Source organism: Engystomops pustulosus, chromosome 2 (genome assembly GCF_040894005.1).
Source record: "Engystomops pustulosus chromosome 2, aEngPut4.maternal, whole genome shotgun sequence".
Taxonomy (NCBI): domain Eukaryota; kingdom Metazoa; phylum Chordata; class Amphibia; order Anura; family Leptodactylidae; genus Engystomops; species Engystomops pustulosus.
This window is the reverse complement of record NC_092412.1, coordinates 194,954,092-194,975,337: the sequence shown is the minus strand read 5'-3', so window position 1 is coordinate 194,975,337 and position 21,246 is coordinate 194,954,092. Positions and strand designations below refer to the sequence as shown.

General features: G+C 41.2%; 1 long non-coding RNA gene across 1 annotated transcript; it reads left to right on the top strand.

The window, feature by feature from the left end:
* The first annotated feature begins 5,459 nt into the window (after positions 1-5,459).
* On the top strand, positions 5,460-11,177 carry LOC140116698 (uncharacterized). Its single transcript, XR_011852920.1, has 3 exons — positions 5,460-5,495; positions 8,808-8,888; positions 10,968-11,177. It is a non-coding gene; the product is annotated as an uncharacterized lncRNA (long non-coding RNA).
* The last annotated feature ends 10,069 nt before the right edge of the window (positions 11,178-21,246 follow it).

Genomic DNA, 21,246 nt, shown 5'->3' with positions numbered 1-21,246 from the left:
TTTGGGTTTTTTATATCCATTTTTCATTCTATAAAAATCTATAACTTTTTATTTTTCTATGTAAAGAGTTGTGTGTGAGGGAGTGTGAAATTGGTGAAATAAAAATGCATTTTTGCCATTTTCTGCTCGGCTTGGTTTTAAGTCTTTCACTGTGCGCCCCAAATGACTCATGTCCTTTATTCTCTGGCTCAGTATAATTACAGGGATACCAAATTTGTATAGAATTTATTGTGTTGTACACAATACATTTTAAAAAATTACAATCTGTACAAAGGAAAATTCTTTTGCAATATTCTGCCACTAATACATTTTTCATACCTTAGTATATGGAGATTTGTGAGACATGAATTTTAGCGGAATGAGCTCATGTTTTCTTTGCTACCATTTTGGGGACTGTATGACCTTCTGATAACTACATCTTTATTAATTCAATCAATTTTAAAAACAATTAAAATAGCACAAAAAAGTGCTTTAAATAAACAAAAGACCCCAATACCCAGTAATGAAAAAGATACATTATGGTAGCTGAATAATTCGTATTTAGTATCACAAAAGAATTGCAAGTAGTAAATTTACAGGTGTGATAGGATTACAATTGATACCAGACCACTAATGCGACCATAGTTACCTCAGTGTTTAAAAGATCAAAATTTTGCATAATGGGGCCAGAAGGCAGTCCCCTCGCGTTCCGCCTGTCTTTGTCCTCAGGGGAAGCATGCACTGACGGTAGGAACGCATGGTGACTGCCTTCATATATTGTCTAAATGCAAGACACCAGGTGCTGATTGCCAATCAGATGCATTTGCATACAAAAGCATATGCGATCAGGTGCGGCCCGGTCCAGTACATTTAACAAACATATAGCAACACCCTTAGGTCCCACTTTTACAAGAACGTTATTGGGATGTATATCCGGCCGTACAATTTGAAGCCAAATATCCATCCCCATAGACCCCTATGGGGTTCGCCAACGGTACGGTGAACCTGTGCACGTTACGATCTCCGATCCGGAATGTCCGACGAGGATTAAGTCTGCCGCGATCCACTCCAATATCCCGCATGTGTCGCTTCAGGTCCGCCAGAGGTCACCCTCTTCTTCTCGGTGTATGTAAGTGCTTGGCTTGCGAGACGAAGCCATTTCCGGGCGAAACGCGTGTCGGGGTCTTTGCACATTGCCAAACGGTCTGTATGTGATTCATTTACCTATATGCATACTATGTGGGTTTTCCCCTTACCTAGTGCAATATATACCTTTGTAATTTATACTAAGCACCTTTGTATTATCAGTAGCTGCCTTATCCTGGCATGTTAGGGAACCCTTGCTGCTATATATTATAGTTTACTACTGGGTTTTGTGCAATCTTCTTTTCTGTGTGTTGCCCTATTTCTGTTTGTCATTTAATATATGTGTATAATAATAATAATAAAATGTAATGAATTTTTTACCACACGGTTGTCTCTCAAAAATTTCTTCTTTCTGGCCATTTCAGTATGTGAGTTGTTTCTCTGGGTGATTTGTGATCAGCGGCTCACTGATCACATCCCCTCCTTTCCTGTTGGTGTTTACAATTTTAAATGTGTCCACCCCCCGACACAATCCCTGGTGTGATCCCCGAAAAGTCTTGAAACCCGACGAAAATGCAGCCGCGGGACCTTTAGAAAATAAGCCCCAATGTGTGTCACTATACCATACTGTTTATGGGAAAAAGAGCTTGCACTATATTTTCCCCATAAGTACTGGGCACAAACACATTTTAAGAAGCCTTTGCGAATTGCATTTTTGGATGCGTTTGTAAACGAATCCCAGAAATGCATATCAGTGTCTAATGAAATATTAGATTCTAATATTAATTAAAACGATAAATCACCTCCAAGCAGGGTATCATGAAGAGACGCTCTCCGTGGATATACAATGCAATCGCACATGTCAGATAATGGTGTAATGGTGAGCATTGCAGAGACCGTACAGCACATGTCATGCATGCACACTAGTGACTAGGCATTTTTAGACGCAATATTGGAAAAGGTATATTATACCCTAATTGAAATTGTGATACGCATGTGTATTAACAGTTAAGTGCACATTAAAGACATATTAGAAAAGGTTTACCATACACCATTTTAAATAGAATATAAGGCACAAAAGAGGGCAAATAAATTCTATATTGCTCTGTAAAGGTAAGTTTGGCCATTAAAGCACATGATACCAGTCAACCAAAGTAACAAACTGTTACACCAAAATGACCACCAAAATGTACAGATACTGAGAAAGTCCACAAAATAAGTGGGTCACTATGCAACAGATCCATCTATATAAGGTGGAACCTATGCATGTGAAGAGGTAACCCACGCTTCACAGCACAGGTACAATATCTCAAACTATGGGTAAAAAGAAGCCTCCCCGACGAGTGGAGTGAATTATAAAAATGAGCCCTAGTGGCCAGTACATATACATATAAGTAACTAGCTGTTCAAAGCATGTATAAATTAACCCTTTCCCGATGGGTCCCGAAGCATGGAGAGTGCTCGCGGGCCAAGCCCTCTCCATAGCCGGTAAGTCTTTGCTGCATATTGCAGCAAAGGCTTACCGGTAACACCCGCGATCGGTGCTAGCACTGATCGCGGGTGTTTGCACCTCGATCGCCGCCGGCAATGCGGATCGTCGCTCCCCGATGACGTCCCCGATCCATCGCCATGGTAGCCTCTGTTGTTCCAAATACCCGAGGCTACTTCGTTTTAACCCATGCATTACATTGTAATGAATGGGGAGTAAAATCCACATATACTGCCATACGGTAGTATGGCAGTATATGATAGGATGAATCAGACTACCTAGGGTTAGAGTATCCTAGGGAGTCTGAAAAATATTAAAAGTAAAAATAAAAAAAAGTTAAAAAAAAAAATTATAATAAAAAAACCTAAAAATTCAAATCACCCCCCTTTCCCTAAGTATCGCCACGTCCGAAAATGCCCGATCTATCAAAATATAATAACGGGTTTTCACTGAGTTTAACCCCATAATGGAAAATAGTGTCCAAAGTGGAAAGTGGCATTTTTTTGCCATTTTGAAAAATATAAAAAAAAATTTATAAAAAGTGATCAAAAGGTCGCACAGTCCCAAAAATTATAACAATGAAAACGCCATCAAAATTTGCAAAAAATGACACTACCCACAGCTCTGTACAACAAAGTATGAAAAAGTTATTGGCGGCAAAATAAAAAAAAATATATTTTGTACAGGAGGTTTTAATTTTTTTAAATGTATGAAAACATTATAAAACCTATACAAATTTGGTATCCACGTGATCGTACCGACCCAAAGAATAAAGCAGACATGTCATTTGGGACACAGAGTGAAAGCTGTAAAATCCAAGCCCACAAGAAAACGTTGCAAATGTGGTTTTTCACCATTTTCACTGCATTTGGAATTTTTTTCCCGCTTCCAAGTACACGCCATGGAATATTAAATACCGTCACTATGAAGTGCAAATTGTTACGCAGAAAATAGGCCACAACACAGCTCTATATGTGGAAAAATAAAAAAGTTATGGATTTTTGAAGTTGGTGAGTGAAAAATGGAAGTGAAAAAACTAAAAAAGGCCAAGTCGTTAAGGGGTTAAGCACCAGTATCTGCATCCCCAATACACATCCTCAAAAATGATAAGACAATAACGTAAAAACCTTTTATTTAAAAAAATACTCACACAATAAAAAAAACAACATTAACAGAAGGAGGGGTCCACAACAAAGTGACAATTATATCTTTGCTTCAGTGTATCAATAGTGACATGGTGGTACAGTGATACGTGATCTAGGGAAAATAGAAAGAAAAAATGTATTAATGTGCTATGCTATGGTAACGAAAAAAGTAGTCAACAAGAATATGGACCATATTAAAGGGCAAGGATTGTAAACCAAGCACGCTGACATACTAAACCCTCTTTTGTCCTGAACCCCCTGCAGCTTGAAACCAAATGCCATGGCTGCTACCCACTTGTTAACATGTCCCCACAACCAACCTTCCCTCCCTTCCACACTAACAAGGCCTTTTCTCTGTCATCATCCATACTGACCCCCCAATTCATCCCCCCAGCTTGCCACTGTTCTAATGGCGCCCCATACGCCGCCAACGTGTCCTCAATTAGGTATGCTCTTATCAGCGACCCTGCCGTTCAAATGCCATCTCCCACAGATGTGATGAGCAAGGTATTCCTTCTTTGTCCGAGGCCGGAGCAAATTGCTGAAACAAATCCCACTGCAAGCAAGATGAGGCATCAGCAATAGAATTACAAACCTCTGGGACATGAACTGCCACCACCCACACATTAGTAACCTCAGTAAGCTCACCACCGGCGGAGATGACACAGACATGATATTGATCACACATAACCGCTTGATTATCACAATGAAACTGCACTTTCATTGCAAAATCATTCTCCCCAAATCTGCACTGCCACCACAAACACCTCTAGACAAGCCGATTTTCTAGCAAACCTTGAACCTGACCACCTTTTAGCACACCATTGTCAACCACAGTGAACCTCGCCTGGGTACATGGATTCCTCCAAGCGCTGGAGCGCCGGCCCAAAGCTCCCAACCTGTACTCCACACCAGAGGCTCCCCGGAGAAGCTCCTAGTCCACTGGCGTGCTCTTGCGGTGGGCTTTGGGCTTTGGGCTCGCACGGGCAGGTGGCCGTGACCTCCGGAAACACACGCAACCCCACTTCATGGCATCGTGTGCAGCCTACCACCATTGCCTGCACCTGTGCCATGCTGCTCACTCCGTAGCTCTAAAATGGCTACCACGTTCCTTTACTGCCCCCTTTAGTACACTCCCCCCCCCCCCCTTGATGACTCGGGCATAACTCCTCTCCCTAGCTACCGCTCCCTGCCCGAGGCCATGTCATGTCGGTCTCCCCCTACTTTGTGGGTCTATCCTCCAAGTACACAAGTACTCAATTCCAGTAGTCTATATAAATGTCTCCCTACTCCTGGCAGCTACATGGGGACTTGTTATTGGTCTACAGGCACTGGAGTCTGAGGAATTGACTAACTACTCATATCAAGTTCTAATTATGCCCAAAGACCACCATTTCTTTTCATTTTAGGAGGAATGGACTAGAGATAAAGGTGTCATCCTGTGCCTTCAGGGTAAAGTGTTCAATATTTCCAAAAAGTCCAGGCTGCTCTTCCACCTTGATACCTGAACTAAATTATATTAGCTTAATGTCGTGAATTGACAAATGTTATAAGATCAGCAAATATTCATAAGAAATATTTGTGTGTACTCAATCATTTCAAATAAGTAGTGAATTCAAAATCATAAGATAGAAAATAAATATATTTGCATGAGAACAATAAACAGAATGATCGTGTTCACTGTTTCATCACCAATCTTTGTGAATCCCACCCCCAAATTTCTGTTATATAAACCTGCATGTGTATTCCAAGAAGTAATCTGCTCTGTGGTATTCTGTCCTCCTGCATTCAGCACGGTATGTACTGCTACTTTTTTTTACCTGCTTTTTACTTTTACAAATTTAATGATTTATTTTACCTACTTTCATAAGACTTCAACTCTGTACAATACAATTGTATAAGGGTTTTTGGTAGCCCAGAACTATTAATGACCTATACACACTACTGACATAGCTGCAACAACATAGCTACATCTGTGATCTATTACTTGTGCTGCCACATTGCAGATACATCACTCACTAAAGTGAACCAAATGTGGCGGCAGCAGACACATTACCCCGTTCATTCAGAAAACCCCTTTAAAACTTGTTAAAAAGTTAAAATTTTATATTCATATTAGAAAGTTTAAACTCAAACCCTGTTACTGGAGCCAATGTTGGATGATAAGTATGGTGCATTATTATAGGGTCTAGTCTAACTTTACACCTCCTAATAGTGGCCAATGTTTATTCCTGGCAATATGAATGAAAAGTAGCTTTTCCTATGTAGACCATGCCCAATCCTGAAAGCTATCCTGCTTTCCATGTAAAAGTTAAAACTATTTGTCAAGTAGGCATATAGAAGACTCCACCAATGTTACATAGGTGATAGGTGATAAATATAACAGCACCAAGTCACATGTGATGTTGTGAACAACAGAGCAACTATAAATTAGAAATAAGTTCCTCAAGACACTTGTTGAAATATAACTTAGGGATCATTTATAGAAAAACTATATTAACTTTTTTTTGGTAGAATAATGTTCCCATACAAAAGTGGCTGAAAGTGGAGGAAGAGAAGCTACAAGTGATCCTGCTTGTTGGTTGCTCACTGGTTTCTGTCATGGATTTTAATTGGTGGTCCTTTGCAGTGAGATTGTTTTGTTGTTCCCAGGCGCCTTGCAAATAACAAACTTACCTATAACTCTCTTGCACTCTGATCCAGCACAGTACTTTCCACCATTCCCAGCATTTCTTATCATACAAAGGTCCGGCGCTGATGTCATGTTGACAGCTCACCTGCTTCAACCTAATATAGGCCTCAGGCTGTAATGGAAGTGAACCGGTGAGAAGACTTTGCCACCGAGACTCTGTATAATAAGAGAGACTCCCCATATTGTGTTGGCCTTGATAGTAGCTCCCTAGAAAATAGTTCCCTGGGTAACCCATTTAATCCTTTACCCCTTCATTACTGACCAATGTAAATATGTATTGGCCAGTGGTGGAGGGGTTTATGGAGAGCGCTCACAGAGCCCAGGACTGAGCCTTCTCCACACGGAAAACAGATGACTGCTGCTAAACAATCATGGCAGTTAACCTTTTATTTGCAGTGGTAGTTTAATGCAGCAGTATCAACTAACAGGTTTGCTAGTAGGCGCCACTATCCTTAAGGGCTGGTTAACTGACCCCTAGACATTATCGGTGGCACAATTACAGCTGAGAACCTGTTCAAGGCTCCCATCGCTGCCATTAGACAATCAATGTTTCAGTCTGTGGGACACAGACTGTATTATAAAAGCTGTAAATCTACTATATACTATATATGGTATAAGTGGTAAAACACTCAACAGTTCAAATATCTAAAATAAAAGTTAAAATCTAATTCAAAAAAATGTTTTTAGAAATATGAAAAAATTTTTATTCAAATTACCCCCTTTCCCTAGAATATATACCGTATAATATATATATTGCTAAACTAGTTAAATAAGCATATAAGGTATTGCCTTCACCCCAAATACCCGACCTATTAAAATATGAAAGTAATAATTCCTGACGATGAACCCCATAACTGAAAATATTGCCTACATGCTCAAATAATCATTTATCATCATTTTGCCTCCAGTAAAAATAAAAATGTCCTCACACTGAAGTATAAAAATGTTAGTGTCAGAATATGTCAATGCAAAGGATTTTTTCAACCCAAGGGTTTTGAATTTTTTTAAAGGTTTTAAGATATAAACTATACAAATTTGGTATCTCCACGATCATGCTGACCCAAAGAATAAAGAAGAATTAACTTGACCATAGATAGGGATTGAAAACAGTTTTTTTTGCCAATTCCACCACATTTGGAATTTTTTTTCAGCTTCCCAATACATGGCACAGGATATTAAAAGGTGCCACTAAAAAGTACAATTTGTCTCTCAAATAACTAGCCCTTAGATTTGTAAATTTGTAAAATAAAATTGATTTGGCTTTTGGAAGGAGAAAAGGGAAATATGGAATTGCAAAATCCTGAAAAATCGTGGTCCTGAAAGGGTAAATGTTTAAATATCTGTTGGGTTGAACATAACCTTTAGATTGTAAATATTTAGTTCTGTATCCAAAATCCACAATAATTACTATTGCATGTCTTACATGGTACTGTACTTGGCTATGGATTAGTTGCAGACACTTCTCCAGCATGTTTGGACATTTGGTAACATACTGTATATGGATCATGTGTAGATGTCCCAAGGATAAATTCCTTTTGATATAGATTTTGTCTTCCATGGCCAAGATTTGAGTGGAATCCAATCAGATTCTGCTGGGAATATATGGGATTTTGCTTTTTCTAAGTTTTGTTAGTCGCTTTCTTTATTTGAACTGACCCAATATCTACTACAGAATTTAGTGTATTTAAACTATAAGCAGTTGCTACTAGAGGGGAATATGCATCTGTGCTGGTTATATAATCTTCATTTATTAGAAATCTGTTCTGTCACCTGGGAAGGATCAATGTTTCCTTATTATACTGAACACCCCTGAGCAAGTAGTAAGAATGACCTCAATAAAGACTAAGGCCTGACTATGTTAGGTTGTTGAAAAACAGACAGTGCTGAGGATTGGACTCCATGCGTCACAGTGATATATGATGCAAGGAGTCCATTTTTCCCTGAAAACATGATTATCATTTGCACTGCTATTTATTAGGGTGAAATGGACGCCTTTCATAAAATATCACTACGGTGCTAGGAGTACCATCCACAGCACTGTGGTCTTTCTAAGAAATCTTTCCTGTACAAAGTACATTTTTCAATGACCCACCACGGTCATGCGCCGCTGGCCCACAACATTTTGATGGCAAAAAGTAGAAAATGTATATTATTGCATGCAAACATCATGGAGATCTGCATCAAATATATGCAAAAAATTTCACATGTTGGTGCTGATATTCTGATTGAATTTAGACCAAAAATTTACATGCTAGGAATGAAAACATCTCCCCCATGCATTAATTTGCATGATGAATAAGAAGTTAAAAGCACAATAAACTTTGATTCTTCCACTCATATTAAAACAGTTAACTAAAAAAACTAAATCAAATAAATTGGTCTACATATTCATTTTCAATATCATTATTTTTCATAGACTAAAGATGTCCTTCACAAAGAAATCCCTGTTTCTTGTACTTTTCCTTGGAATGGTTTCCCTTTCCATTTGTGAAAATGAGTAAGTATTCATATTGTATGTTAGAGCAATATATTACAGGGAAAATGTCACTAGAAATGTATCTATTGTTAAGCAATTAAAAAAAAAAAAAGCTCTAAATGCTTAATGATTGTAATAGGTTATCACTGTCATGTCATCTTTTAGGCCAATTGGGGACACTGAACCTTAAGGGCTGGCAAAGTGTCCCAAACACCCTGATACTATTTTTTTGTGGCCACAGTGAGAAAAGAATAATTCTTTAACATTCAGCTTGGATACTGTACCTATTGAACATGATAATTTGTAGGTCTGTTTAGTAATTATTATTATAAGGCAAGTTGGAATTATGATAATAGTACATGAATAAACTTTATATTGCACCATCATATTCTCCATCACTTTAAAGATCATGGGATACATATATTAACCCCTTCAGGGCGCACCCATTCTGTAGCTTAAGGCTCAGCCCCATTTTTTGTATTCTGACTTGCGTTGCTTTATGTGGTTATAACTTTTGAACACTGTAACTTATCAAAGCAATTATGATATTTTTCCTCACATGTTGTACTTCATTCTAGTGGTGAATTTTGGCTGATAAGTTTTGCGTTTATTTATAAAAAAAAATTAAAAATGAATTTTTGGAAACAATTGCCTATTTTCAAAATCATCACGTTTTCAGGCAGATAATTTTACCACCTAAATTAGTTGCTGTATAATATTTTCCATATGTCTTAGCATTTTCATAATTTTTGAAATGTCTGGATAATTTATTTTGATGTCACGCGACATACAAATCGAATACATATCTCTGTATTTTCAGAATTGACTATTTGGGGGATAATTACTGGTTTTAATGAAATTTTAATATATAACATTAAAAACCCTCTATATATAAACCCATTTTCAAATCTGCACCCCTCAAATTTATCAGAAACAGCATTTAGGAAGATTGTTAACCCCTTGAGATCTTCATAGTAATTAAATCAAAATGGACGTTAAATTTAGAATGGCCACATTTTGTTAGTTATACGTTCATTTAGCCCTAAAATGTACACATTTCCAAAATATAAAAAGAGAAACCCCATCTTAAAATTTGTTTGGCAATTTCACCCAAGTACAGTGACCCCCCACATGTGGCCATTACTTGTTTTAAGGGCGCACAGCGAGGAAGGAGCGCCCTGCAGCTGCCAGGATTTTAGTTTCTTCATTGGGTCCTTTTGTAGGCTATAAAATTTTAGCTTTTTTCGATATTGGGGCAATGTGACTGCATTTATTTTTGCAGGATGAGAGGCTTTTTCCAGTGTTACCATCTTGGGGTGGGTATCCCCTATTGTTGAAAATGTATGAACTTTTTTTTGAGGGCAGGAGTAGAAAAGCATCAATTCTGTACCAGATTTTTTCCTTTTTTTTGTGTTCACCGTATAGACTAATAATCATGTTATCTTTATTCTATGGGTCAATACGATTACGGGGATACCATATTTCGATGTTTTTTTTATGTTTTACAAAATTTGACAAATAAAACCCTAATGTGGGGAAAATGGCATAACAATTTTACTTTTTTTTGGCTATGGAGCTGGTTGATTGCTTGTTTTTTGTGCAATGAAAAAGGGAAAAATCACAACTTTTTGTGAGTTTTTAACATTTTTTTTCTACTGTGCTCATAAAGTGGGTTCAATAATGATCTTTTTTTTAAATCTACGGGTCTTTATGGACGCTGTGATGCTATATTTGTGGGGTTTGTGTTATGATTTAGACTTTTTTTGCGGTATATGTCTCATCAGATGTTTATGGGGTTAATTTTTATTAATTAATTTTTGTTTAAGAACTTTTTTTTTTAACTTTATTCATTTATCAGGCCACAATCTTACACAGTGAGAGATATCTATGAAAGTTTCTTTGCAGCACATTAGTAGATCTGCCCATTGACTAATATTTATGTATAATATTATGTTTGGTGGCACCAGACCAAAGTCCTCTTCAGAGATCTTTATACCACAAACCAGCAACTAAATAATAGGAATAAGATAAATATTATATATTAGGGATGAAACAAATCGAAATAATTTTTAATTCAATGTATGTTTCCTTCTAACACAGGAAAAGAGAGGAAGACGAGGAAGGTGAAGAGGAAAATATAGAAAAGAGATTCTGGAAAGCTGATGTAAAAGAAATAGGAAAAAAACTAGCTGCAAAACTTGCAGAAGAATTAGCAAAGAAACTTGGTGAATAATAACAGATGTTAATAAAAACAATGTTCCATAAAGAATAAGTATTATGCCATAAATATAATAAAGCAAATTTAACTGACATGATCATTTTGATCTTTTTATATAAATTCAATATACTACATCCAAACATAGGAAGGAGGTATTTATTTCTGTCGGGATTATTATAAAATGCAAGGCCAGTGACATTGTGATCTAATCCTTGTGGAATTTAATCCCTTACCGACATGTTCTGTACTAGTAAGGGGCGCGTCGGGTCCTGGTGCATAGAGGGGGCTTGTGGGTTGAGCCCTCTCCATAGCCGGTAAGTCTTTGCTGCATATTTCAACAAAGAGTTACCCGTAACACCTCTGGTTGGTTCTGACACCGATTGGGGGTGTTTTCCCGCGGATTGGCGCCGACAGTGCTGCACATGGGCGGCGCCATCTTGCTGTAGAGTGCTCCCTGTGACGTCATCGAGGTTCGGCGATCCGTCGCCACAAGAGCCTCGGGTCTCTAGTTTTAACCCCTTCAATGAATGAGGAGGAAAATCCCCATATACTGCCATACTGCAGTATGGCAGTATATGATAGGATTGATCAGACAGCCTAGAGTTAAAGTATCCTAGGGAGTCTGAAAAATAGTGAAAGTAAAGATAAAAAAAGTTTAAAAAAAAACTTTAATTAAAAAAACCTAAAAATTCTAATCACCCCCCTTTCCCTAGAATCGATATAAATATTAATAAACAGTAAAAATCATAAACACATTAGGTATTGCCTCATTTGAAAATGCCCAATATATCAAAATATAATAACGGTTTTTCACTGCGCTTAAACCCGTAATGGAAAGTTGGAAAGTTGAAAATGGCACTTTTTTGCCATTCGAAAAATATAAAAAAATCAATAACAAGGTCGTACAGTCCTAAAACTGATAGCAATTAAAATGTCATCAAAAGTCGCAAAAAAAATAACACCAACGACAGCTCCATACACCAAAGTATGAAAAAGTTATTGAAGATGCCAATATTTTGCCAGAAGAGGATTAGAGGATCACTTGTTCAAGCCAACCTGTAAAAGTAAAGAAAAAAAGTTAAAAACACTAATTAAACACACTTTTTAATAAAAAGAATTAATTAAATAAAATTAAAGTCCCCTAAACACAAACAAAACCCCCCACATGTTTGGTATCGCTGCTTCCATGACAATCTGTACAATAAGTTAGAAACATTGTACCCGTATGGTGAACGCTGTAAAAACAAAACCCCAAAAAATCGCCAAAAATGAAAAATTTTCATTAAATCCCTTCACAAAAATGTTCCAAAAAGTGATCAAAAAAAGTTATGTGCGCCAAAACGGTACCATTAAAAAGAACAACTCAACACGTAAAAAATAAGCCGTAAACCAGCTCTTTCAACCAAAAAATATTAAAGTTATATCTCCGAAAAGATGACTATGCAAAAAAAAAAAAGATTTTCTTTATATTTGTTTTTTTCCAGTAAAATTGTAAAAATATATTTAAAAAACTATATAATTGAGGTATCACCGTAATTGTAGTGATCTATAGAATAAAGATAATATAGTTTTTTTAGTGTACGGCGTACAACCCCCAAAAGATCCAAAAAAAAGAAAACCAAAATTGACAATTTTCTTTTTCTCCATACATTAAAGAGTTAATAAAATCTTATCAAAAAGCTACCCATACTGTATATCCTGCGTTCTTGTGTATCCTGCGTTCTTGTGTATCCTGCTGTTCCATGTGACAGTCCGTTCCAGTGTTCCTGATCCGTGTGCCGGTCCATTCCAGTGTTCCTGATCCCTGTGCCAGTCCATTCCTGTGTCCCTGGTCCATGTGCCAGCTCCTGCGATTCCTGACATGAGTCCTAGTGTGCCTTCCTGTGCTGTTCTCCCGCTGTCACCCCGGATACAGATTCTCTCCTGCATTACTACCTTGGCAGCCACCGCGGGCTAGTCGCACCTGTGGAATGACCTGGTGGTACCCCACCGCAGCAAGACCATCCCGCTTTGCGGCGGGCTCTGGTGAAGACCAGGTGCCACTTAGACTCCGGTCCCAGGTGTTGGCTAGTACCATCTCCCGCAGTGGTCCAGAGGGTCCTCAGACATACAGTCTGGCAAGCCATTTGGGCCTGTGTTTTTATTTGCATTCCAATGCCTTCTTTAGCTCAGAAGACCTAAAAGGACTAGATACACTGCTTATTTGTTGAATGGTGAGACTTGGTAAGAGCAGTTTGTTTAGAAAAGTACTTGTGGTTTTCTAAAAACGAGGGATTCTAGGGATTCTTTGTCATTGGGGTTATATATAGTGTTTCATAGAAAGTCTTGAATTGCCCAGCTATGTCTGTTGTGTGTTTTAGTTGCGTCCCTGAGGGGATGAAAAAGAGTCTATAAACATTTGGGCTCTTCTCCTCTTTGTCTTTGTTGCCCTGCATAAACATTTTATATTGCGTATATAAATATGCCATAACAGCATATTGGATTAGGAGTTGTTTTAGCTTTTCCCTCTGTACTGTGAGTTCTGCAAAAAGAATCAGAATATTGTTTTTGTCTATGTCCATTCTAGGTCTAAAATATGTTGCAGAAGCTCATTACATTGTCTGTTTCCTTGTTTTTTAACAAACGCATGTAATTACATGACTTCTACCTGTTAACCTCCTTATGGATTTCCCACCGAGGTGGAGGTGTTGGTTTGATTATGAAAATTCTTATAGCTATTCTTTGCTTGTAAGCCTAACCCCAATGACAAAGAATCCCTAGAATCCCTCGCTTTTAGAAAACCATAACTTTTCTAAACAAACTGCTCTTACCAAGTCTCACCATTCAACAAATAAGCAGTTTATCTAGTCCTTTTAGGTCTTCTGAGCTAAAGAAGGCATTAGAATGCCAATAAAAACACAGGCCCAGATGGCTTCCCAGCCAGATGGCTTCCCAGACCATAAGTCTGTGGACCCTCTGGACCACCACGGGAGATGGTACTAGCCGACACCTGGGACCGGAGTCTAAGTGGCACCTGGTCTTCACCAGAGCCCGCCGCAAAGCAGGATGGGCTTGATCCGGTGGGGTACCACCAGGTCATTCCACAGGTGCGACTAGTCCGCGGTGGCTGCCAAGGTAGTAATGGAGGAGACAATCTGTATCCAGGGTGACAGCGGGAGAACAGCACAGGAAGGCACACTAGGACTCATGTCAGGAATCGCAGGAGTTGGCACACAGATCAGGAACACAGGAATAGACTGGCACACGGATCAGCAACACAGGAATGGACCCGCACGGATCAGGAACACAGGAACGGACTGTCACATGGAACAGCAGGATACACAAGAATACAGGATACACAGGAAAGCAGGATACAGAGGGGGGCTTTCTCTTCAGGGGATGGCTTGAAGATCCAAAGAACAGAGCCGAGCCAGTAGATCCCGAGTCCAGGGAATTGTAGGAGAACTCAGCCCATGGTAGTAGGTCAGCCCAGTTGTCCTGAGGGGCTGAGATAAAGTGGCAGAGGTAGCAGCCCAAAGTCTGGTTCACCCTCTCTACTTGACCATTTGACTGTGGGTGGTAGGCAGAAGAAAAGTCAAGGTTGACCTGCAGTTGGTTACACAGGAACGCCAGAATTTTGACACAAACTGGACTCCTTAATCGGACACGATGTGTAATGGAAGACCATGCAGACGGAAGATATGTTTGAAGAATAAACTGGTAAACCATGGGGAAGACGGAAGACCTGAAAGGGGAACAAAATGGGACATTTTGGAAAACCGGTCCGTCACAACCCTGATGACAGGCCACATGGGACCACGGGTGACTGGGTATCGGCAATGGAAGTAACAGTCCACAAACTCCCGAACATCTTTGACCAGGTCTAGCCACCAGTAGTAGTGGGAGATGAGGGCCACGGTGCATTGCACCCCAGGGTGCCCAGCCACACGAGAAGAATGTCCCCAAGAGAGAATCCTCTTCCGGAGAGCAGGTCTAACATATGTGCTGAAGATCCACCGGAGCTGCAACAACAAGCTGGTCAGGAGAAATTATGTGCTGAGGAGCCGGTTCTTCTCCAACAACATCAAAAGCACGGGACAGGGCATGAGCCTTGATATTCTTATCTGCAGGTCAAAACAGGAGTAGAACAATGACCACCAGGCTTGCCTGGGAATCAGGCGCTGTGCTGTCTGGAGGTCAGTGTACACACTAACGGGCTGGAGAGCTCCCTCCAGAAAATACCGCCATTCTGCCAGGGCCAGGGCCAGTACATGTCCTTTACAGCCCACCAGGTGAATGTGCTTCCCGCACCAACAACTTCCACAAGAGACGCCGCTTTCTCCTCCACGTTCTCAAACTACTGCTACTGCACAAGTGTCCGCCTCCCCCTCCTCCTTCTCCACCTTTACCTCAGCCTTCACAAGTGCTGCTCCATCATAACACATGTGCAGGGCACAGCGGTGTCACGCAGTTCTACACCTGGTTTGCCTGGGCAAATGTAGTCTCCACAACAACAAAAAATCTGAACCATGGTGACAGACAATGGGAGGAACATGGTGTCCGCGCTGCAGCGGGGAGGGATGGACCATGTGCCCTGCATGGCACACGTGTTTAATCTGGTTGTCAACAGATTCCTCAAGTCTTCCACCCATCTGCCAAACATTCTAAAAATGGCCTGGAAACCATGCACTTCAGGCATTCTTACAAAGCCAAGCACACCCTCCACGTCAGAACGGCCTACCCCAACATAGTCTGATATGCAATGTTTCCACCCATTGGAATTCCAACCGCCATATGTTAGACCGCCCGTATGAACAGAGAAAATCCATTAATGATTTTTTGATGATGCAAGCGGAACATTGTACTCCACAGTGTAACTTTGATGTCAGCCACTGGCAGCTCATGCGTGACACCTACTGTTTGCTCAGGCCCTTTGAAGAGGCCACGTTATTTGTCAGTCGCCAGGACTGCGGGATGAATAACCTCATTCCACTGCCTCATCTCCTGGAACTCATGCTGCAAAACCTGTCTGGTCAGGGCACTGGGGAAGTGGACACTACATCTCATGGCCACATGAGTCCGTTGAGGGCTGAACTGAAGGAGGAGGAGGAGCACAAGCAGAGTCTGGTGAAATCAGTGGTTTTTCCACTCATGTGACAAGAGAGGAGGAGCAGGAGCATCCGGAGGAGGTAGAAGACGAGGCAGATGACCCAGAAGCACCGTGGCAGTATACAGCGGAGATGGAGGCTGGGAGTCCCTCAGATTCACTTCTGCAGATGGCCCGCAGCACGCTGCTTTGCCTAGCTAGTGACAGCCGAATAGTCAACATCCAGGATAGGGATGACTTTTGGCTCTCCACCCTCTTGGACCCCTACCCTACCGGTCAAAAATGGGTGACTTTTTTTCCAGCTGCTGAGAGGGAGGAACAACTGGCATACTATAGAGAAATATTGTGCACACAGCTAGCCACTGCCTATGTGCGCCATTGTCCATCCTCTGTCAGGTCTGACCGGGGGATTCCTGGCAGTCATTGCTCACTTTCTACTGCCACAGCTGCTGTGGGGAGCTGGGGGGGGGGGGGGTAGGAGCAGTAGCAGTTCCATCAGCGCCAGCTTAAGTCTGGATTCCTTAATGAGCAACTTCCTTCACCCGCCTATTTAGGAGGGTAGCCCCCAGCAGAAGCAGGACATGGAGCAGACCTGCACCAGGTGGTGGCCTACTTAGACAGCTCTTTACCACCTGAGATAGAGGATCCAATGGACTACTGGGCAGCCAAACTTGACGAGTGACCGCAACTTGCGAAGTTTGTAGTAAAGAAGCTGTCCTGCCCGGCCAGTAGTGTGACATCAGAGCGGGTGTTCAGTGCGGCGGGGGCCATCGTTACCCCAAGGAGAACCCGGTTGTCCACCCATAATGTCGAGAGACTGACCTTGTCAAGATGAATCAGACTTGGATCTGCCAGGATTTCAACTCACCAATGCCTTATGCATCAGATTAGATCAACCCTGACGCCTCCCCCAAATGTTGAGAAATGAGTCTGGGTTATAACTACCTGCCTCAGCCACTATTCTGATGCTGCCACCTGCCTGATGCCACACATCTGCTACCAGTTGCTCCATCTTCCTCCTACCATCTTTACCAGGGACTGGAATTGTCCGCCACCTCCACACTATATCATTGTGCCACTCTGTGGGCTCCTGCTGTGACTGCTGTTGCTGACGCCACCTCCACACTATATCATTGTGCCACTCTGTGGGCTCCTGCTGGTCCTGCTGCTGACGCCACCTCCAAACTATATCATTGTGCCACTCTGTGGCCTACCATGTTGCCACCACCTCCACAACTCTGACCTCATTCTGCTGCACCGCTGTTGCTGGTGCCCCCTTTGCAGTTCTTTTGTGGCAAAGACCTGATATTTTCAGGAAAACTGTAATGTATTATTAATGTGGCGTCTCTAATCTTCAAATTCAAATTTAAATTGAAAATTTCAACATCAAATTCATTTCAAACTTCATTGTGCCACAATGTGGCCTCCTGTGCTGTGGGCTATGTGGGCTTCTGCCGCTGTTGCTGCCGCCACCTCCACACTCTATCATTGGGCCACTCTGTGACTTTCCATGTTGCTGCAAACATGTTGCTGCCACCGGTGGGCTCCTGCTGCTGCTTCTGCTACCGCCACCTCCACACTTTTATCATTGTGCCACTTTGTGGCCTCCTGCTGCTGTTGCTGCCACCTCCACACTCTGTCATTGTGCCACTCTGTGACCCACCATGTTTACGCCACCTCCATAATTTGTCATTGTGACACTCTGCAGCCTACTCATGCTGTTGCCAACTGACCGCTGTCTCCCTGTGATCTTTATAATGCTGTTTGTTACCCTCCATCGCTCTATGACGTTGCCACTATGTTTTGTTTCCCCCTCCATTTCATCTTTCCGGAGGAATGAAATGCCTCAGGATTGCTAGCCAAAAGCAGGAGTGGATACAGAACACACATGACATGCAAATATTCAATTTACTGGTCATCTCTGTTTTGGATCCACTCATGTTTGTTTTTGGCTTTAGCATATATACTCAAGTATAAGCCAAGTTTTTCAGCACAAAAAATATGCTGAAAAACCCTAACTTGTCTTACACTTGAGTCAGGCCCGGCGCCAGCACCCAGCCAACCCGGGCAAGTGCCGGGGACCCGGGAAGCTGGAGTGGCCGACTCGAGCCCCCGGATCAATTGTACCAGTGTGGCTATAAGACACTGGTACAAATGATCACTATCTGGATCGATTACTTTTCTGCTTCTATGCTGCACTCGTCGGGAGAACACATACCGTTGCATATCATGCGGATCGTCGCTTTGTGGGAACCAGGACAGGTGAGATTTGGATTCAGCTTCTATGCTGCGTTTGCCGCGGGGGGGTCCGATTCCTGTTAAATGCCACTGACATGCCGCGGTCACTCTGATTGCGGTTAACACCTGCGATCGCAGAAATCTCCGATCACGGGTGTTAGAGGCAGGTGTTGGCTATAATATATAGCCGACACCCGCAGCTTCTGGCTGCGGAGCCAGCGCCAAAAGCAGGACGTAGGCAGGCAGGCAGGCAATCCATATACAGTTCATTTAGATGTTACATATATATTTAAATATATATACCAAAGGACCAGAACTGCTTGGTTACCGGTAAACAGGAAAAACTTCCAGTTCAGAATTTTACTGGCGCCGGTAAAAGCACTAATTATAAATAACAATAAAAGACATAATACATAATATAAATAAAATGATTACAAAGACTCTTTCCATATATATGGTATTACTTTTTCATGTATATATATATATATATATATATATATACACACACCGGCCACTTTATTAGGTACACCTGTCCAACTGCTCGTTAACACTTAATTTCTAATCAGCCAATCACATGGCGGCAACTCAGTGCATTTAGGCATGTAGACATGGTCAAGACAATCTCCTGCAGTTCAAACCGAGCATCAGTATGGGGAATAAAGGTGATTTGAGTGCCTTTGAACGTGGCATGGTTGTTGGTGCCAGAAGGGCTGGTCTGAGTATTTCAGAAACTGCTGGTCTACTGGGATTTTCACGCACAACCATCTCTAGGATTTACAGAGAATGGTCCGAAAAAGAAAAAACATCCAGTGAGCGGCAGTTCTGTGGGCGGAAATGCCTTGTTGATGCCAGAGGTCAGAGGGGAATGGGCAGACTGGTTTGAGCTGATAGAAAGGCAACAGTGACCAAGGTAGGCAGAAGAGCATCTCTGAATGCACAGTACGTCGAACTTTGAGGCAGATGGGCTACAGCAGCAGAAGACCACACCGGGTGCCACGTCTTTCAGCTAAGAACAGGAAACTGAGGCTACAATTTGCACAAGCTCATTGAAATTGGACAGTAGAAGATTGGAAAAACGTTGCCTGGTCTGATGAGTCTCGTTTTCTGCTGCAACATTCGGATGGTAGGGTCAGAATTTGGCGTCAACAACATGAAAGCATGGATCCATCCTGCCTTGTATCAACGGTTCAGGCTGGTGGTGGTGGTGGTGTCATGGTGTGGGGAATATTTTCTTGGCACTCTTTGGGCACCTTGGTACCAATTGAGCATCGTTGCAACGCCACAGCCTACCTGAGTATTGTTGCTGACCATGTCCATCCCTTTATGACCACAATGTACCCAACATCTGATGGCTACTTTCAGCAGGATAATGCGCCATGTCATAAAGCAGGAATCATCTCAGACTGGTTTCTTGAACATGACAATGAGTTCACTGTACTCAAATGGCCTCCACAGTCACCAGATCTCAATCCAATAGAGCATCTTTGGGATGTGGTGGAACGGGAGATGTGCAGCCGACAAATCTGTCGCAACTGTGTGATGCCATCATGTCAATATGGACCAAAATCTCTGAGGAATGCTTCCAGCACCTTATTGAATCTATGCCACAAAGAATTGAGGCAGTTCTGAAGGCAAAAGGGGGTCCAACCCGTTACTAGCATGGTGTACCTAATAAAGTGGCTGGTGAGTGTATATATTACTAAACAACACATTAGGTATCGCTGCATATGAAAATGCCAAATCTATCAAAATATAATAATGTTTTTTCACTGCATTTAACCCCGTAATAGAAAATAGCGCCAAAGTCGAAAATGGCCATTTTTTGCCATTTTGAAAAGTATAAAAAAAATCAATAAAAACTGATCAAAGGGTCACACAGTCCTAAAAATTATACAAATGAAAACGCCATCAAGAGTCGCAAGAAATGACAACCACAGCTCCGTACACCAAAGTATGAAAACGTTATTGGCGCCAGAAGATGGCAAGATAAGTAAATTATTGTTCTTTGGAATTGCTCTAAATTTTGCATCTAGGATGACTCGTTTGCGATAGTGAGTTATGAGGGAGGGATATTGCTGAGAGAAAACGCTGGATTTCAACTAAGATAGGTTTGAGGGGTCGCTGGGTAGTTTTTTAAGTTATATAAATTAGCATAATATTTTTTTAAGGCATCTGCAGTTTCTCTTGGATCCCTTGAATGGACCTCTTTATTTCCCCATAAAGTTTTTAACCTCTCAGTTGCCATCTGTTTCTTAATTTTTTTGACAGGGCCCCACTTGCTCTATCTCCCATGGTACAATAGTGTGCTTTAATTCTTTTCAAATGCTTTTCATAAAAAGATATCTTAATAATAATAATAATCTTAGAGAAGTTTGTAATGCAAACTTCACCTTGCCACTATTATCAATAGATGGACTGATTTTATTTGACAAAATTTGAGATGTAATTCTGAGAGTTTCCTTGTCTTTTCCCGTCCTTAAGTAGGCCAAAAGCTGTTTAAATTTTTCCTTAATATGTAATCTATGTGCCACTCAAAGAGACTCTTCCTCAATTATCTTCAATATGGAAAAACCCCTCTATAGACCCAAATGGGCAGATTTATCAAGCTGTCTGAAAGTCAGAATATTTCTAGTTGCCCATGGCAGCCAATCACAGCTCCCCTTTAAAACATTCATGAGCACTGGTGAGCTGTGATTGGTTGCCATGGGCAACTAGAAATATTCTGACTTTCAGACAGCTTGATAAATCCCAATAAAGCCCCAATAACTTCTTTCTGTGTCTCCTCATTTTTTAATATAGAGTCATTCATCCTCCAAGGGGCACTGGGTGACACTCTT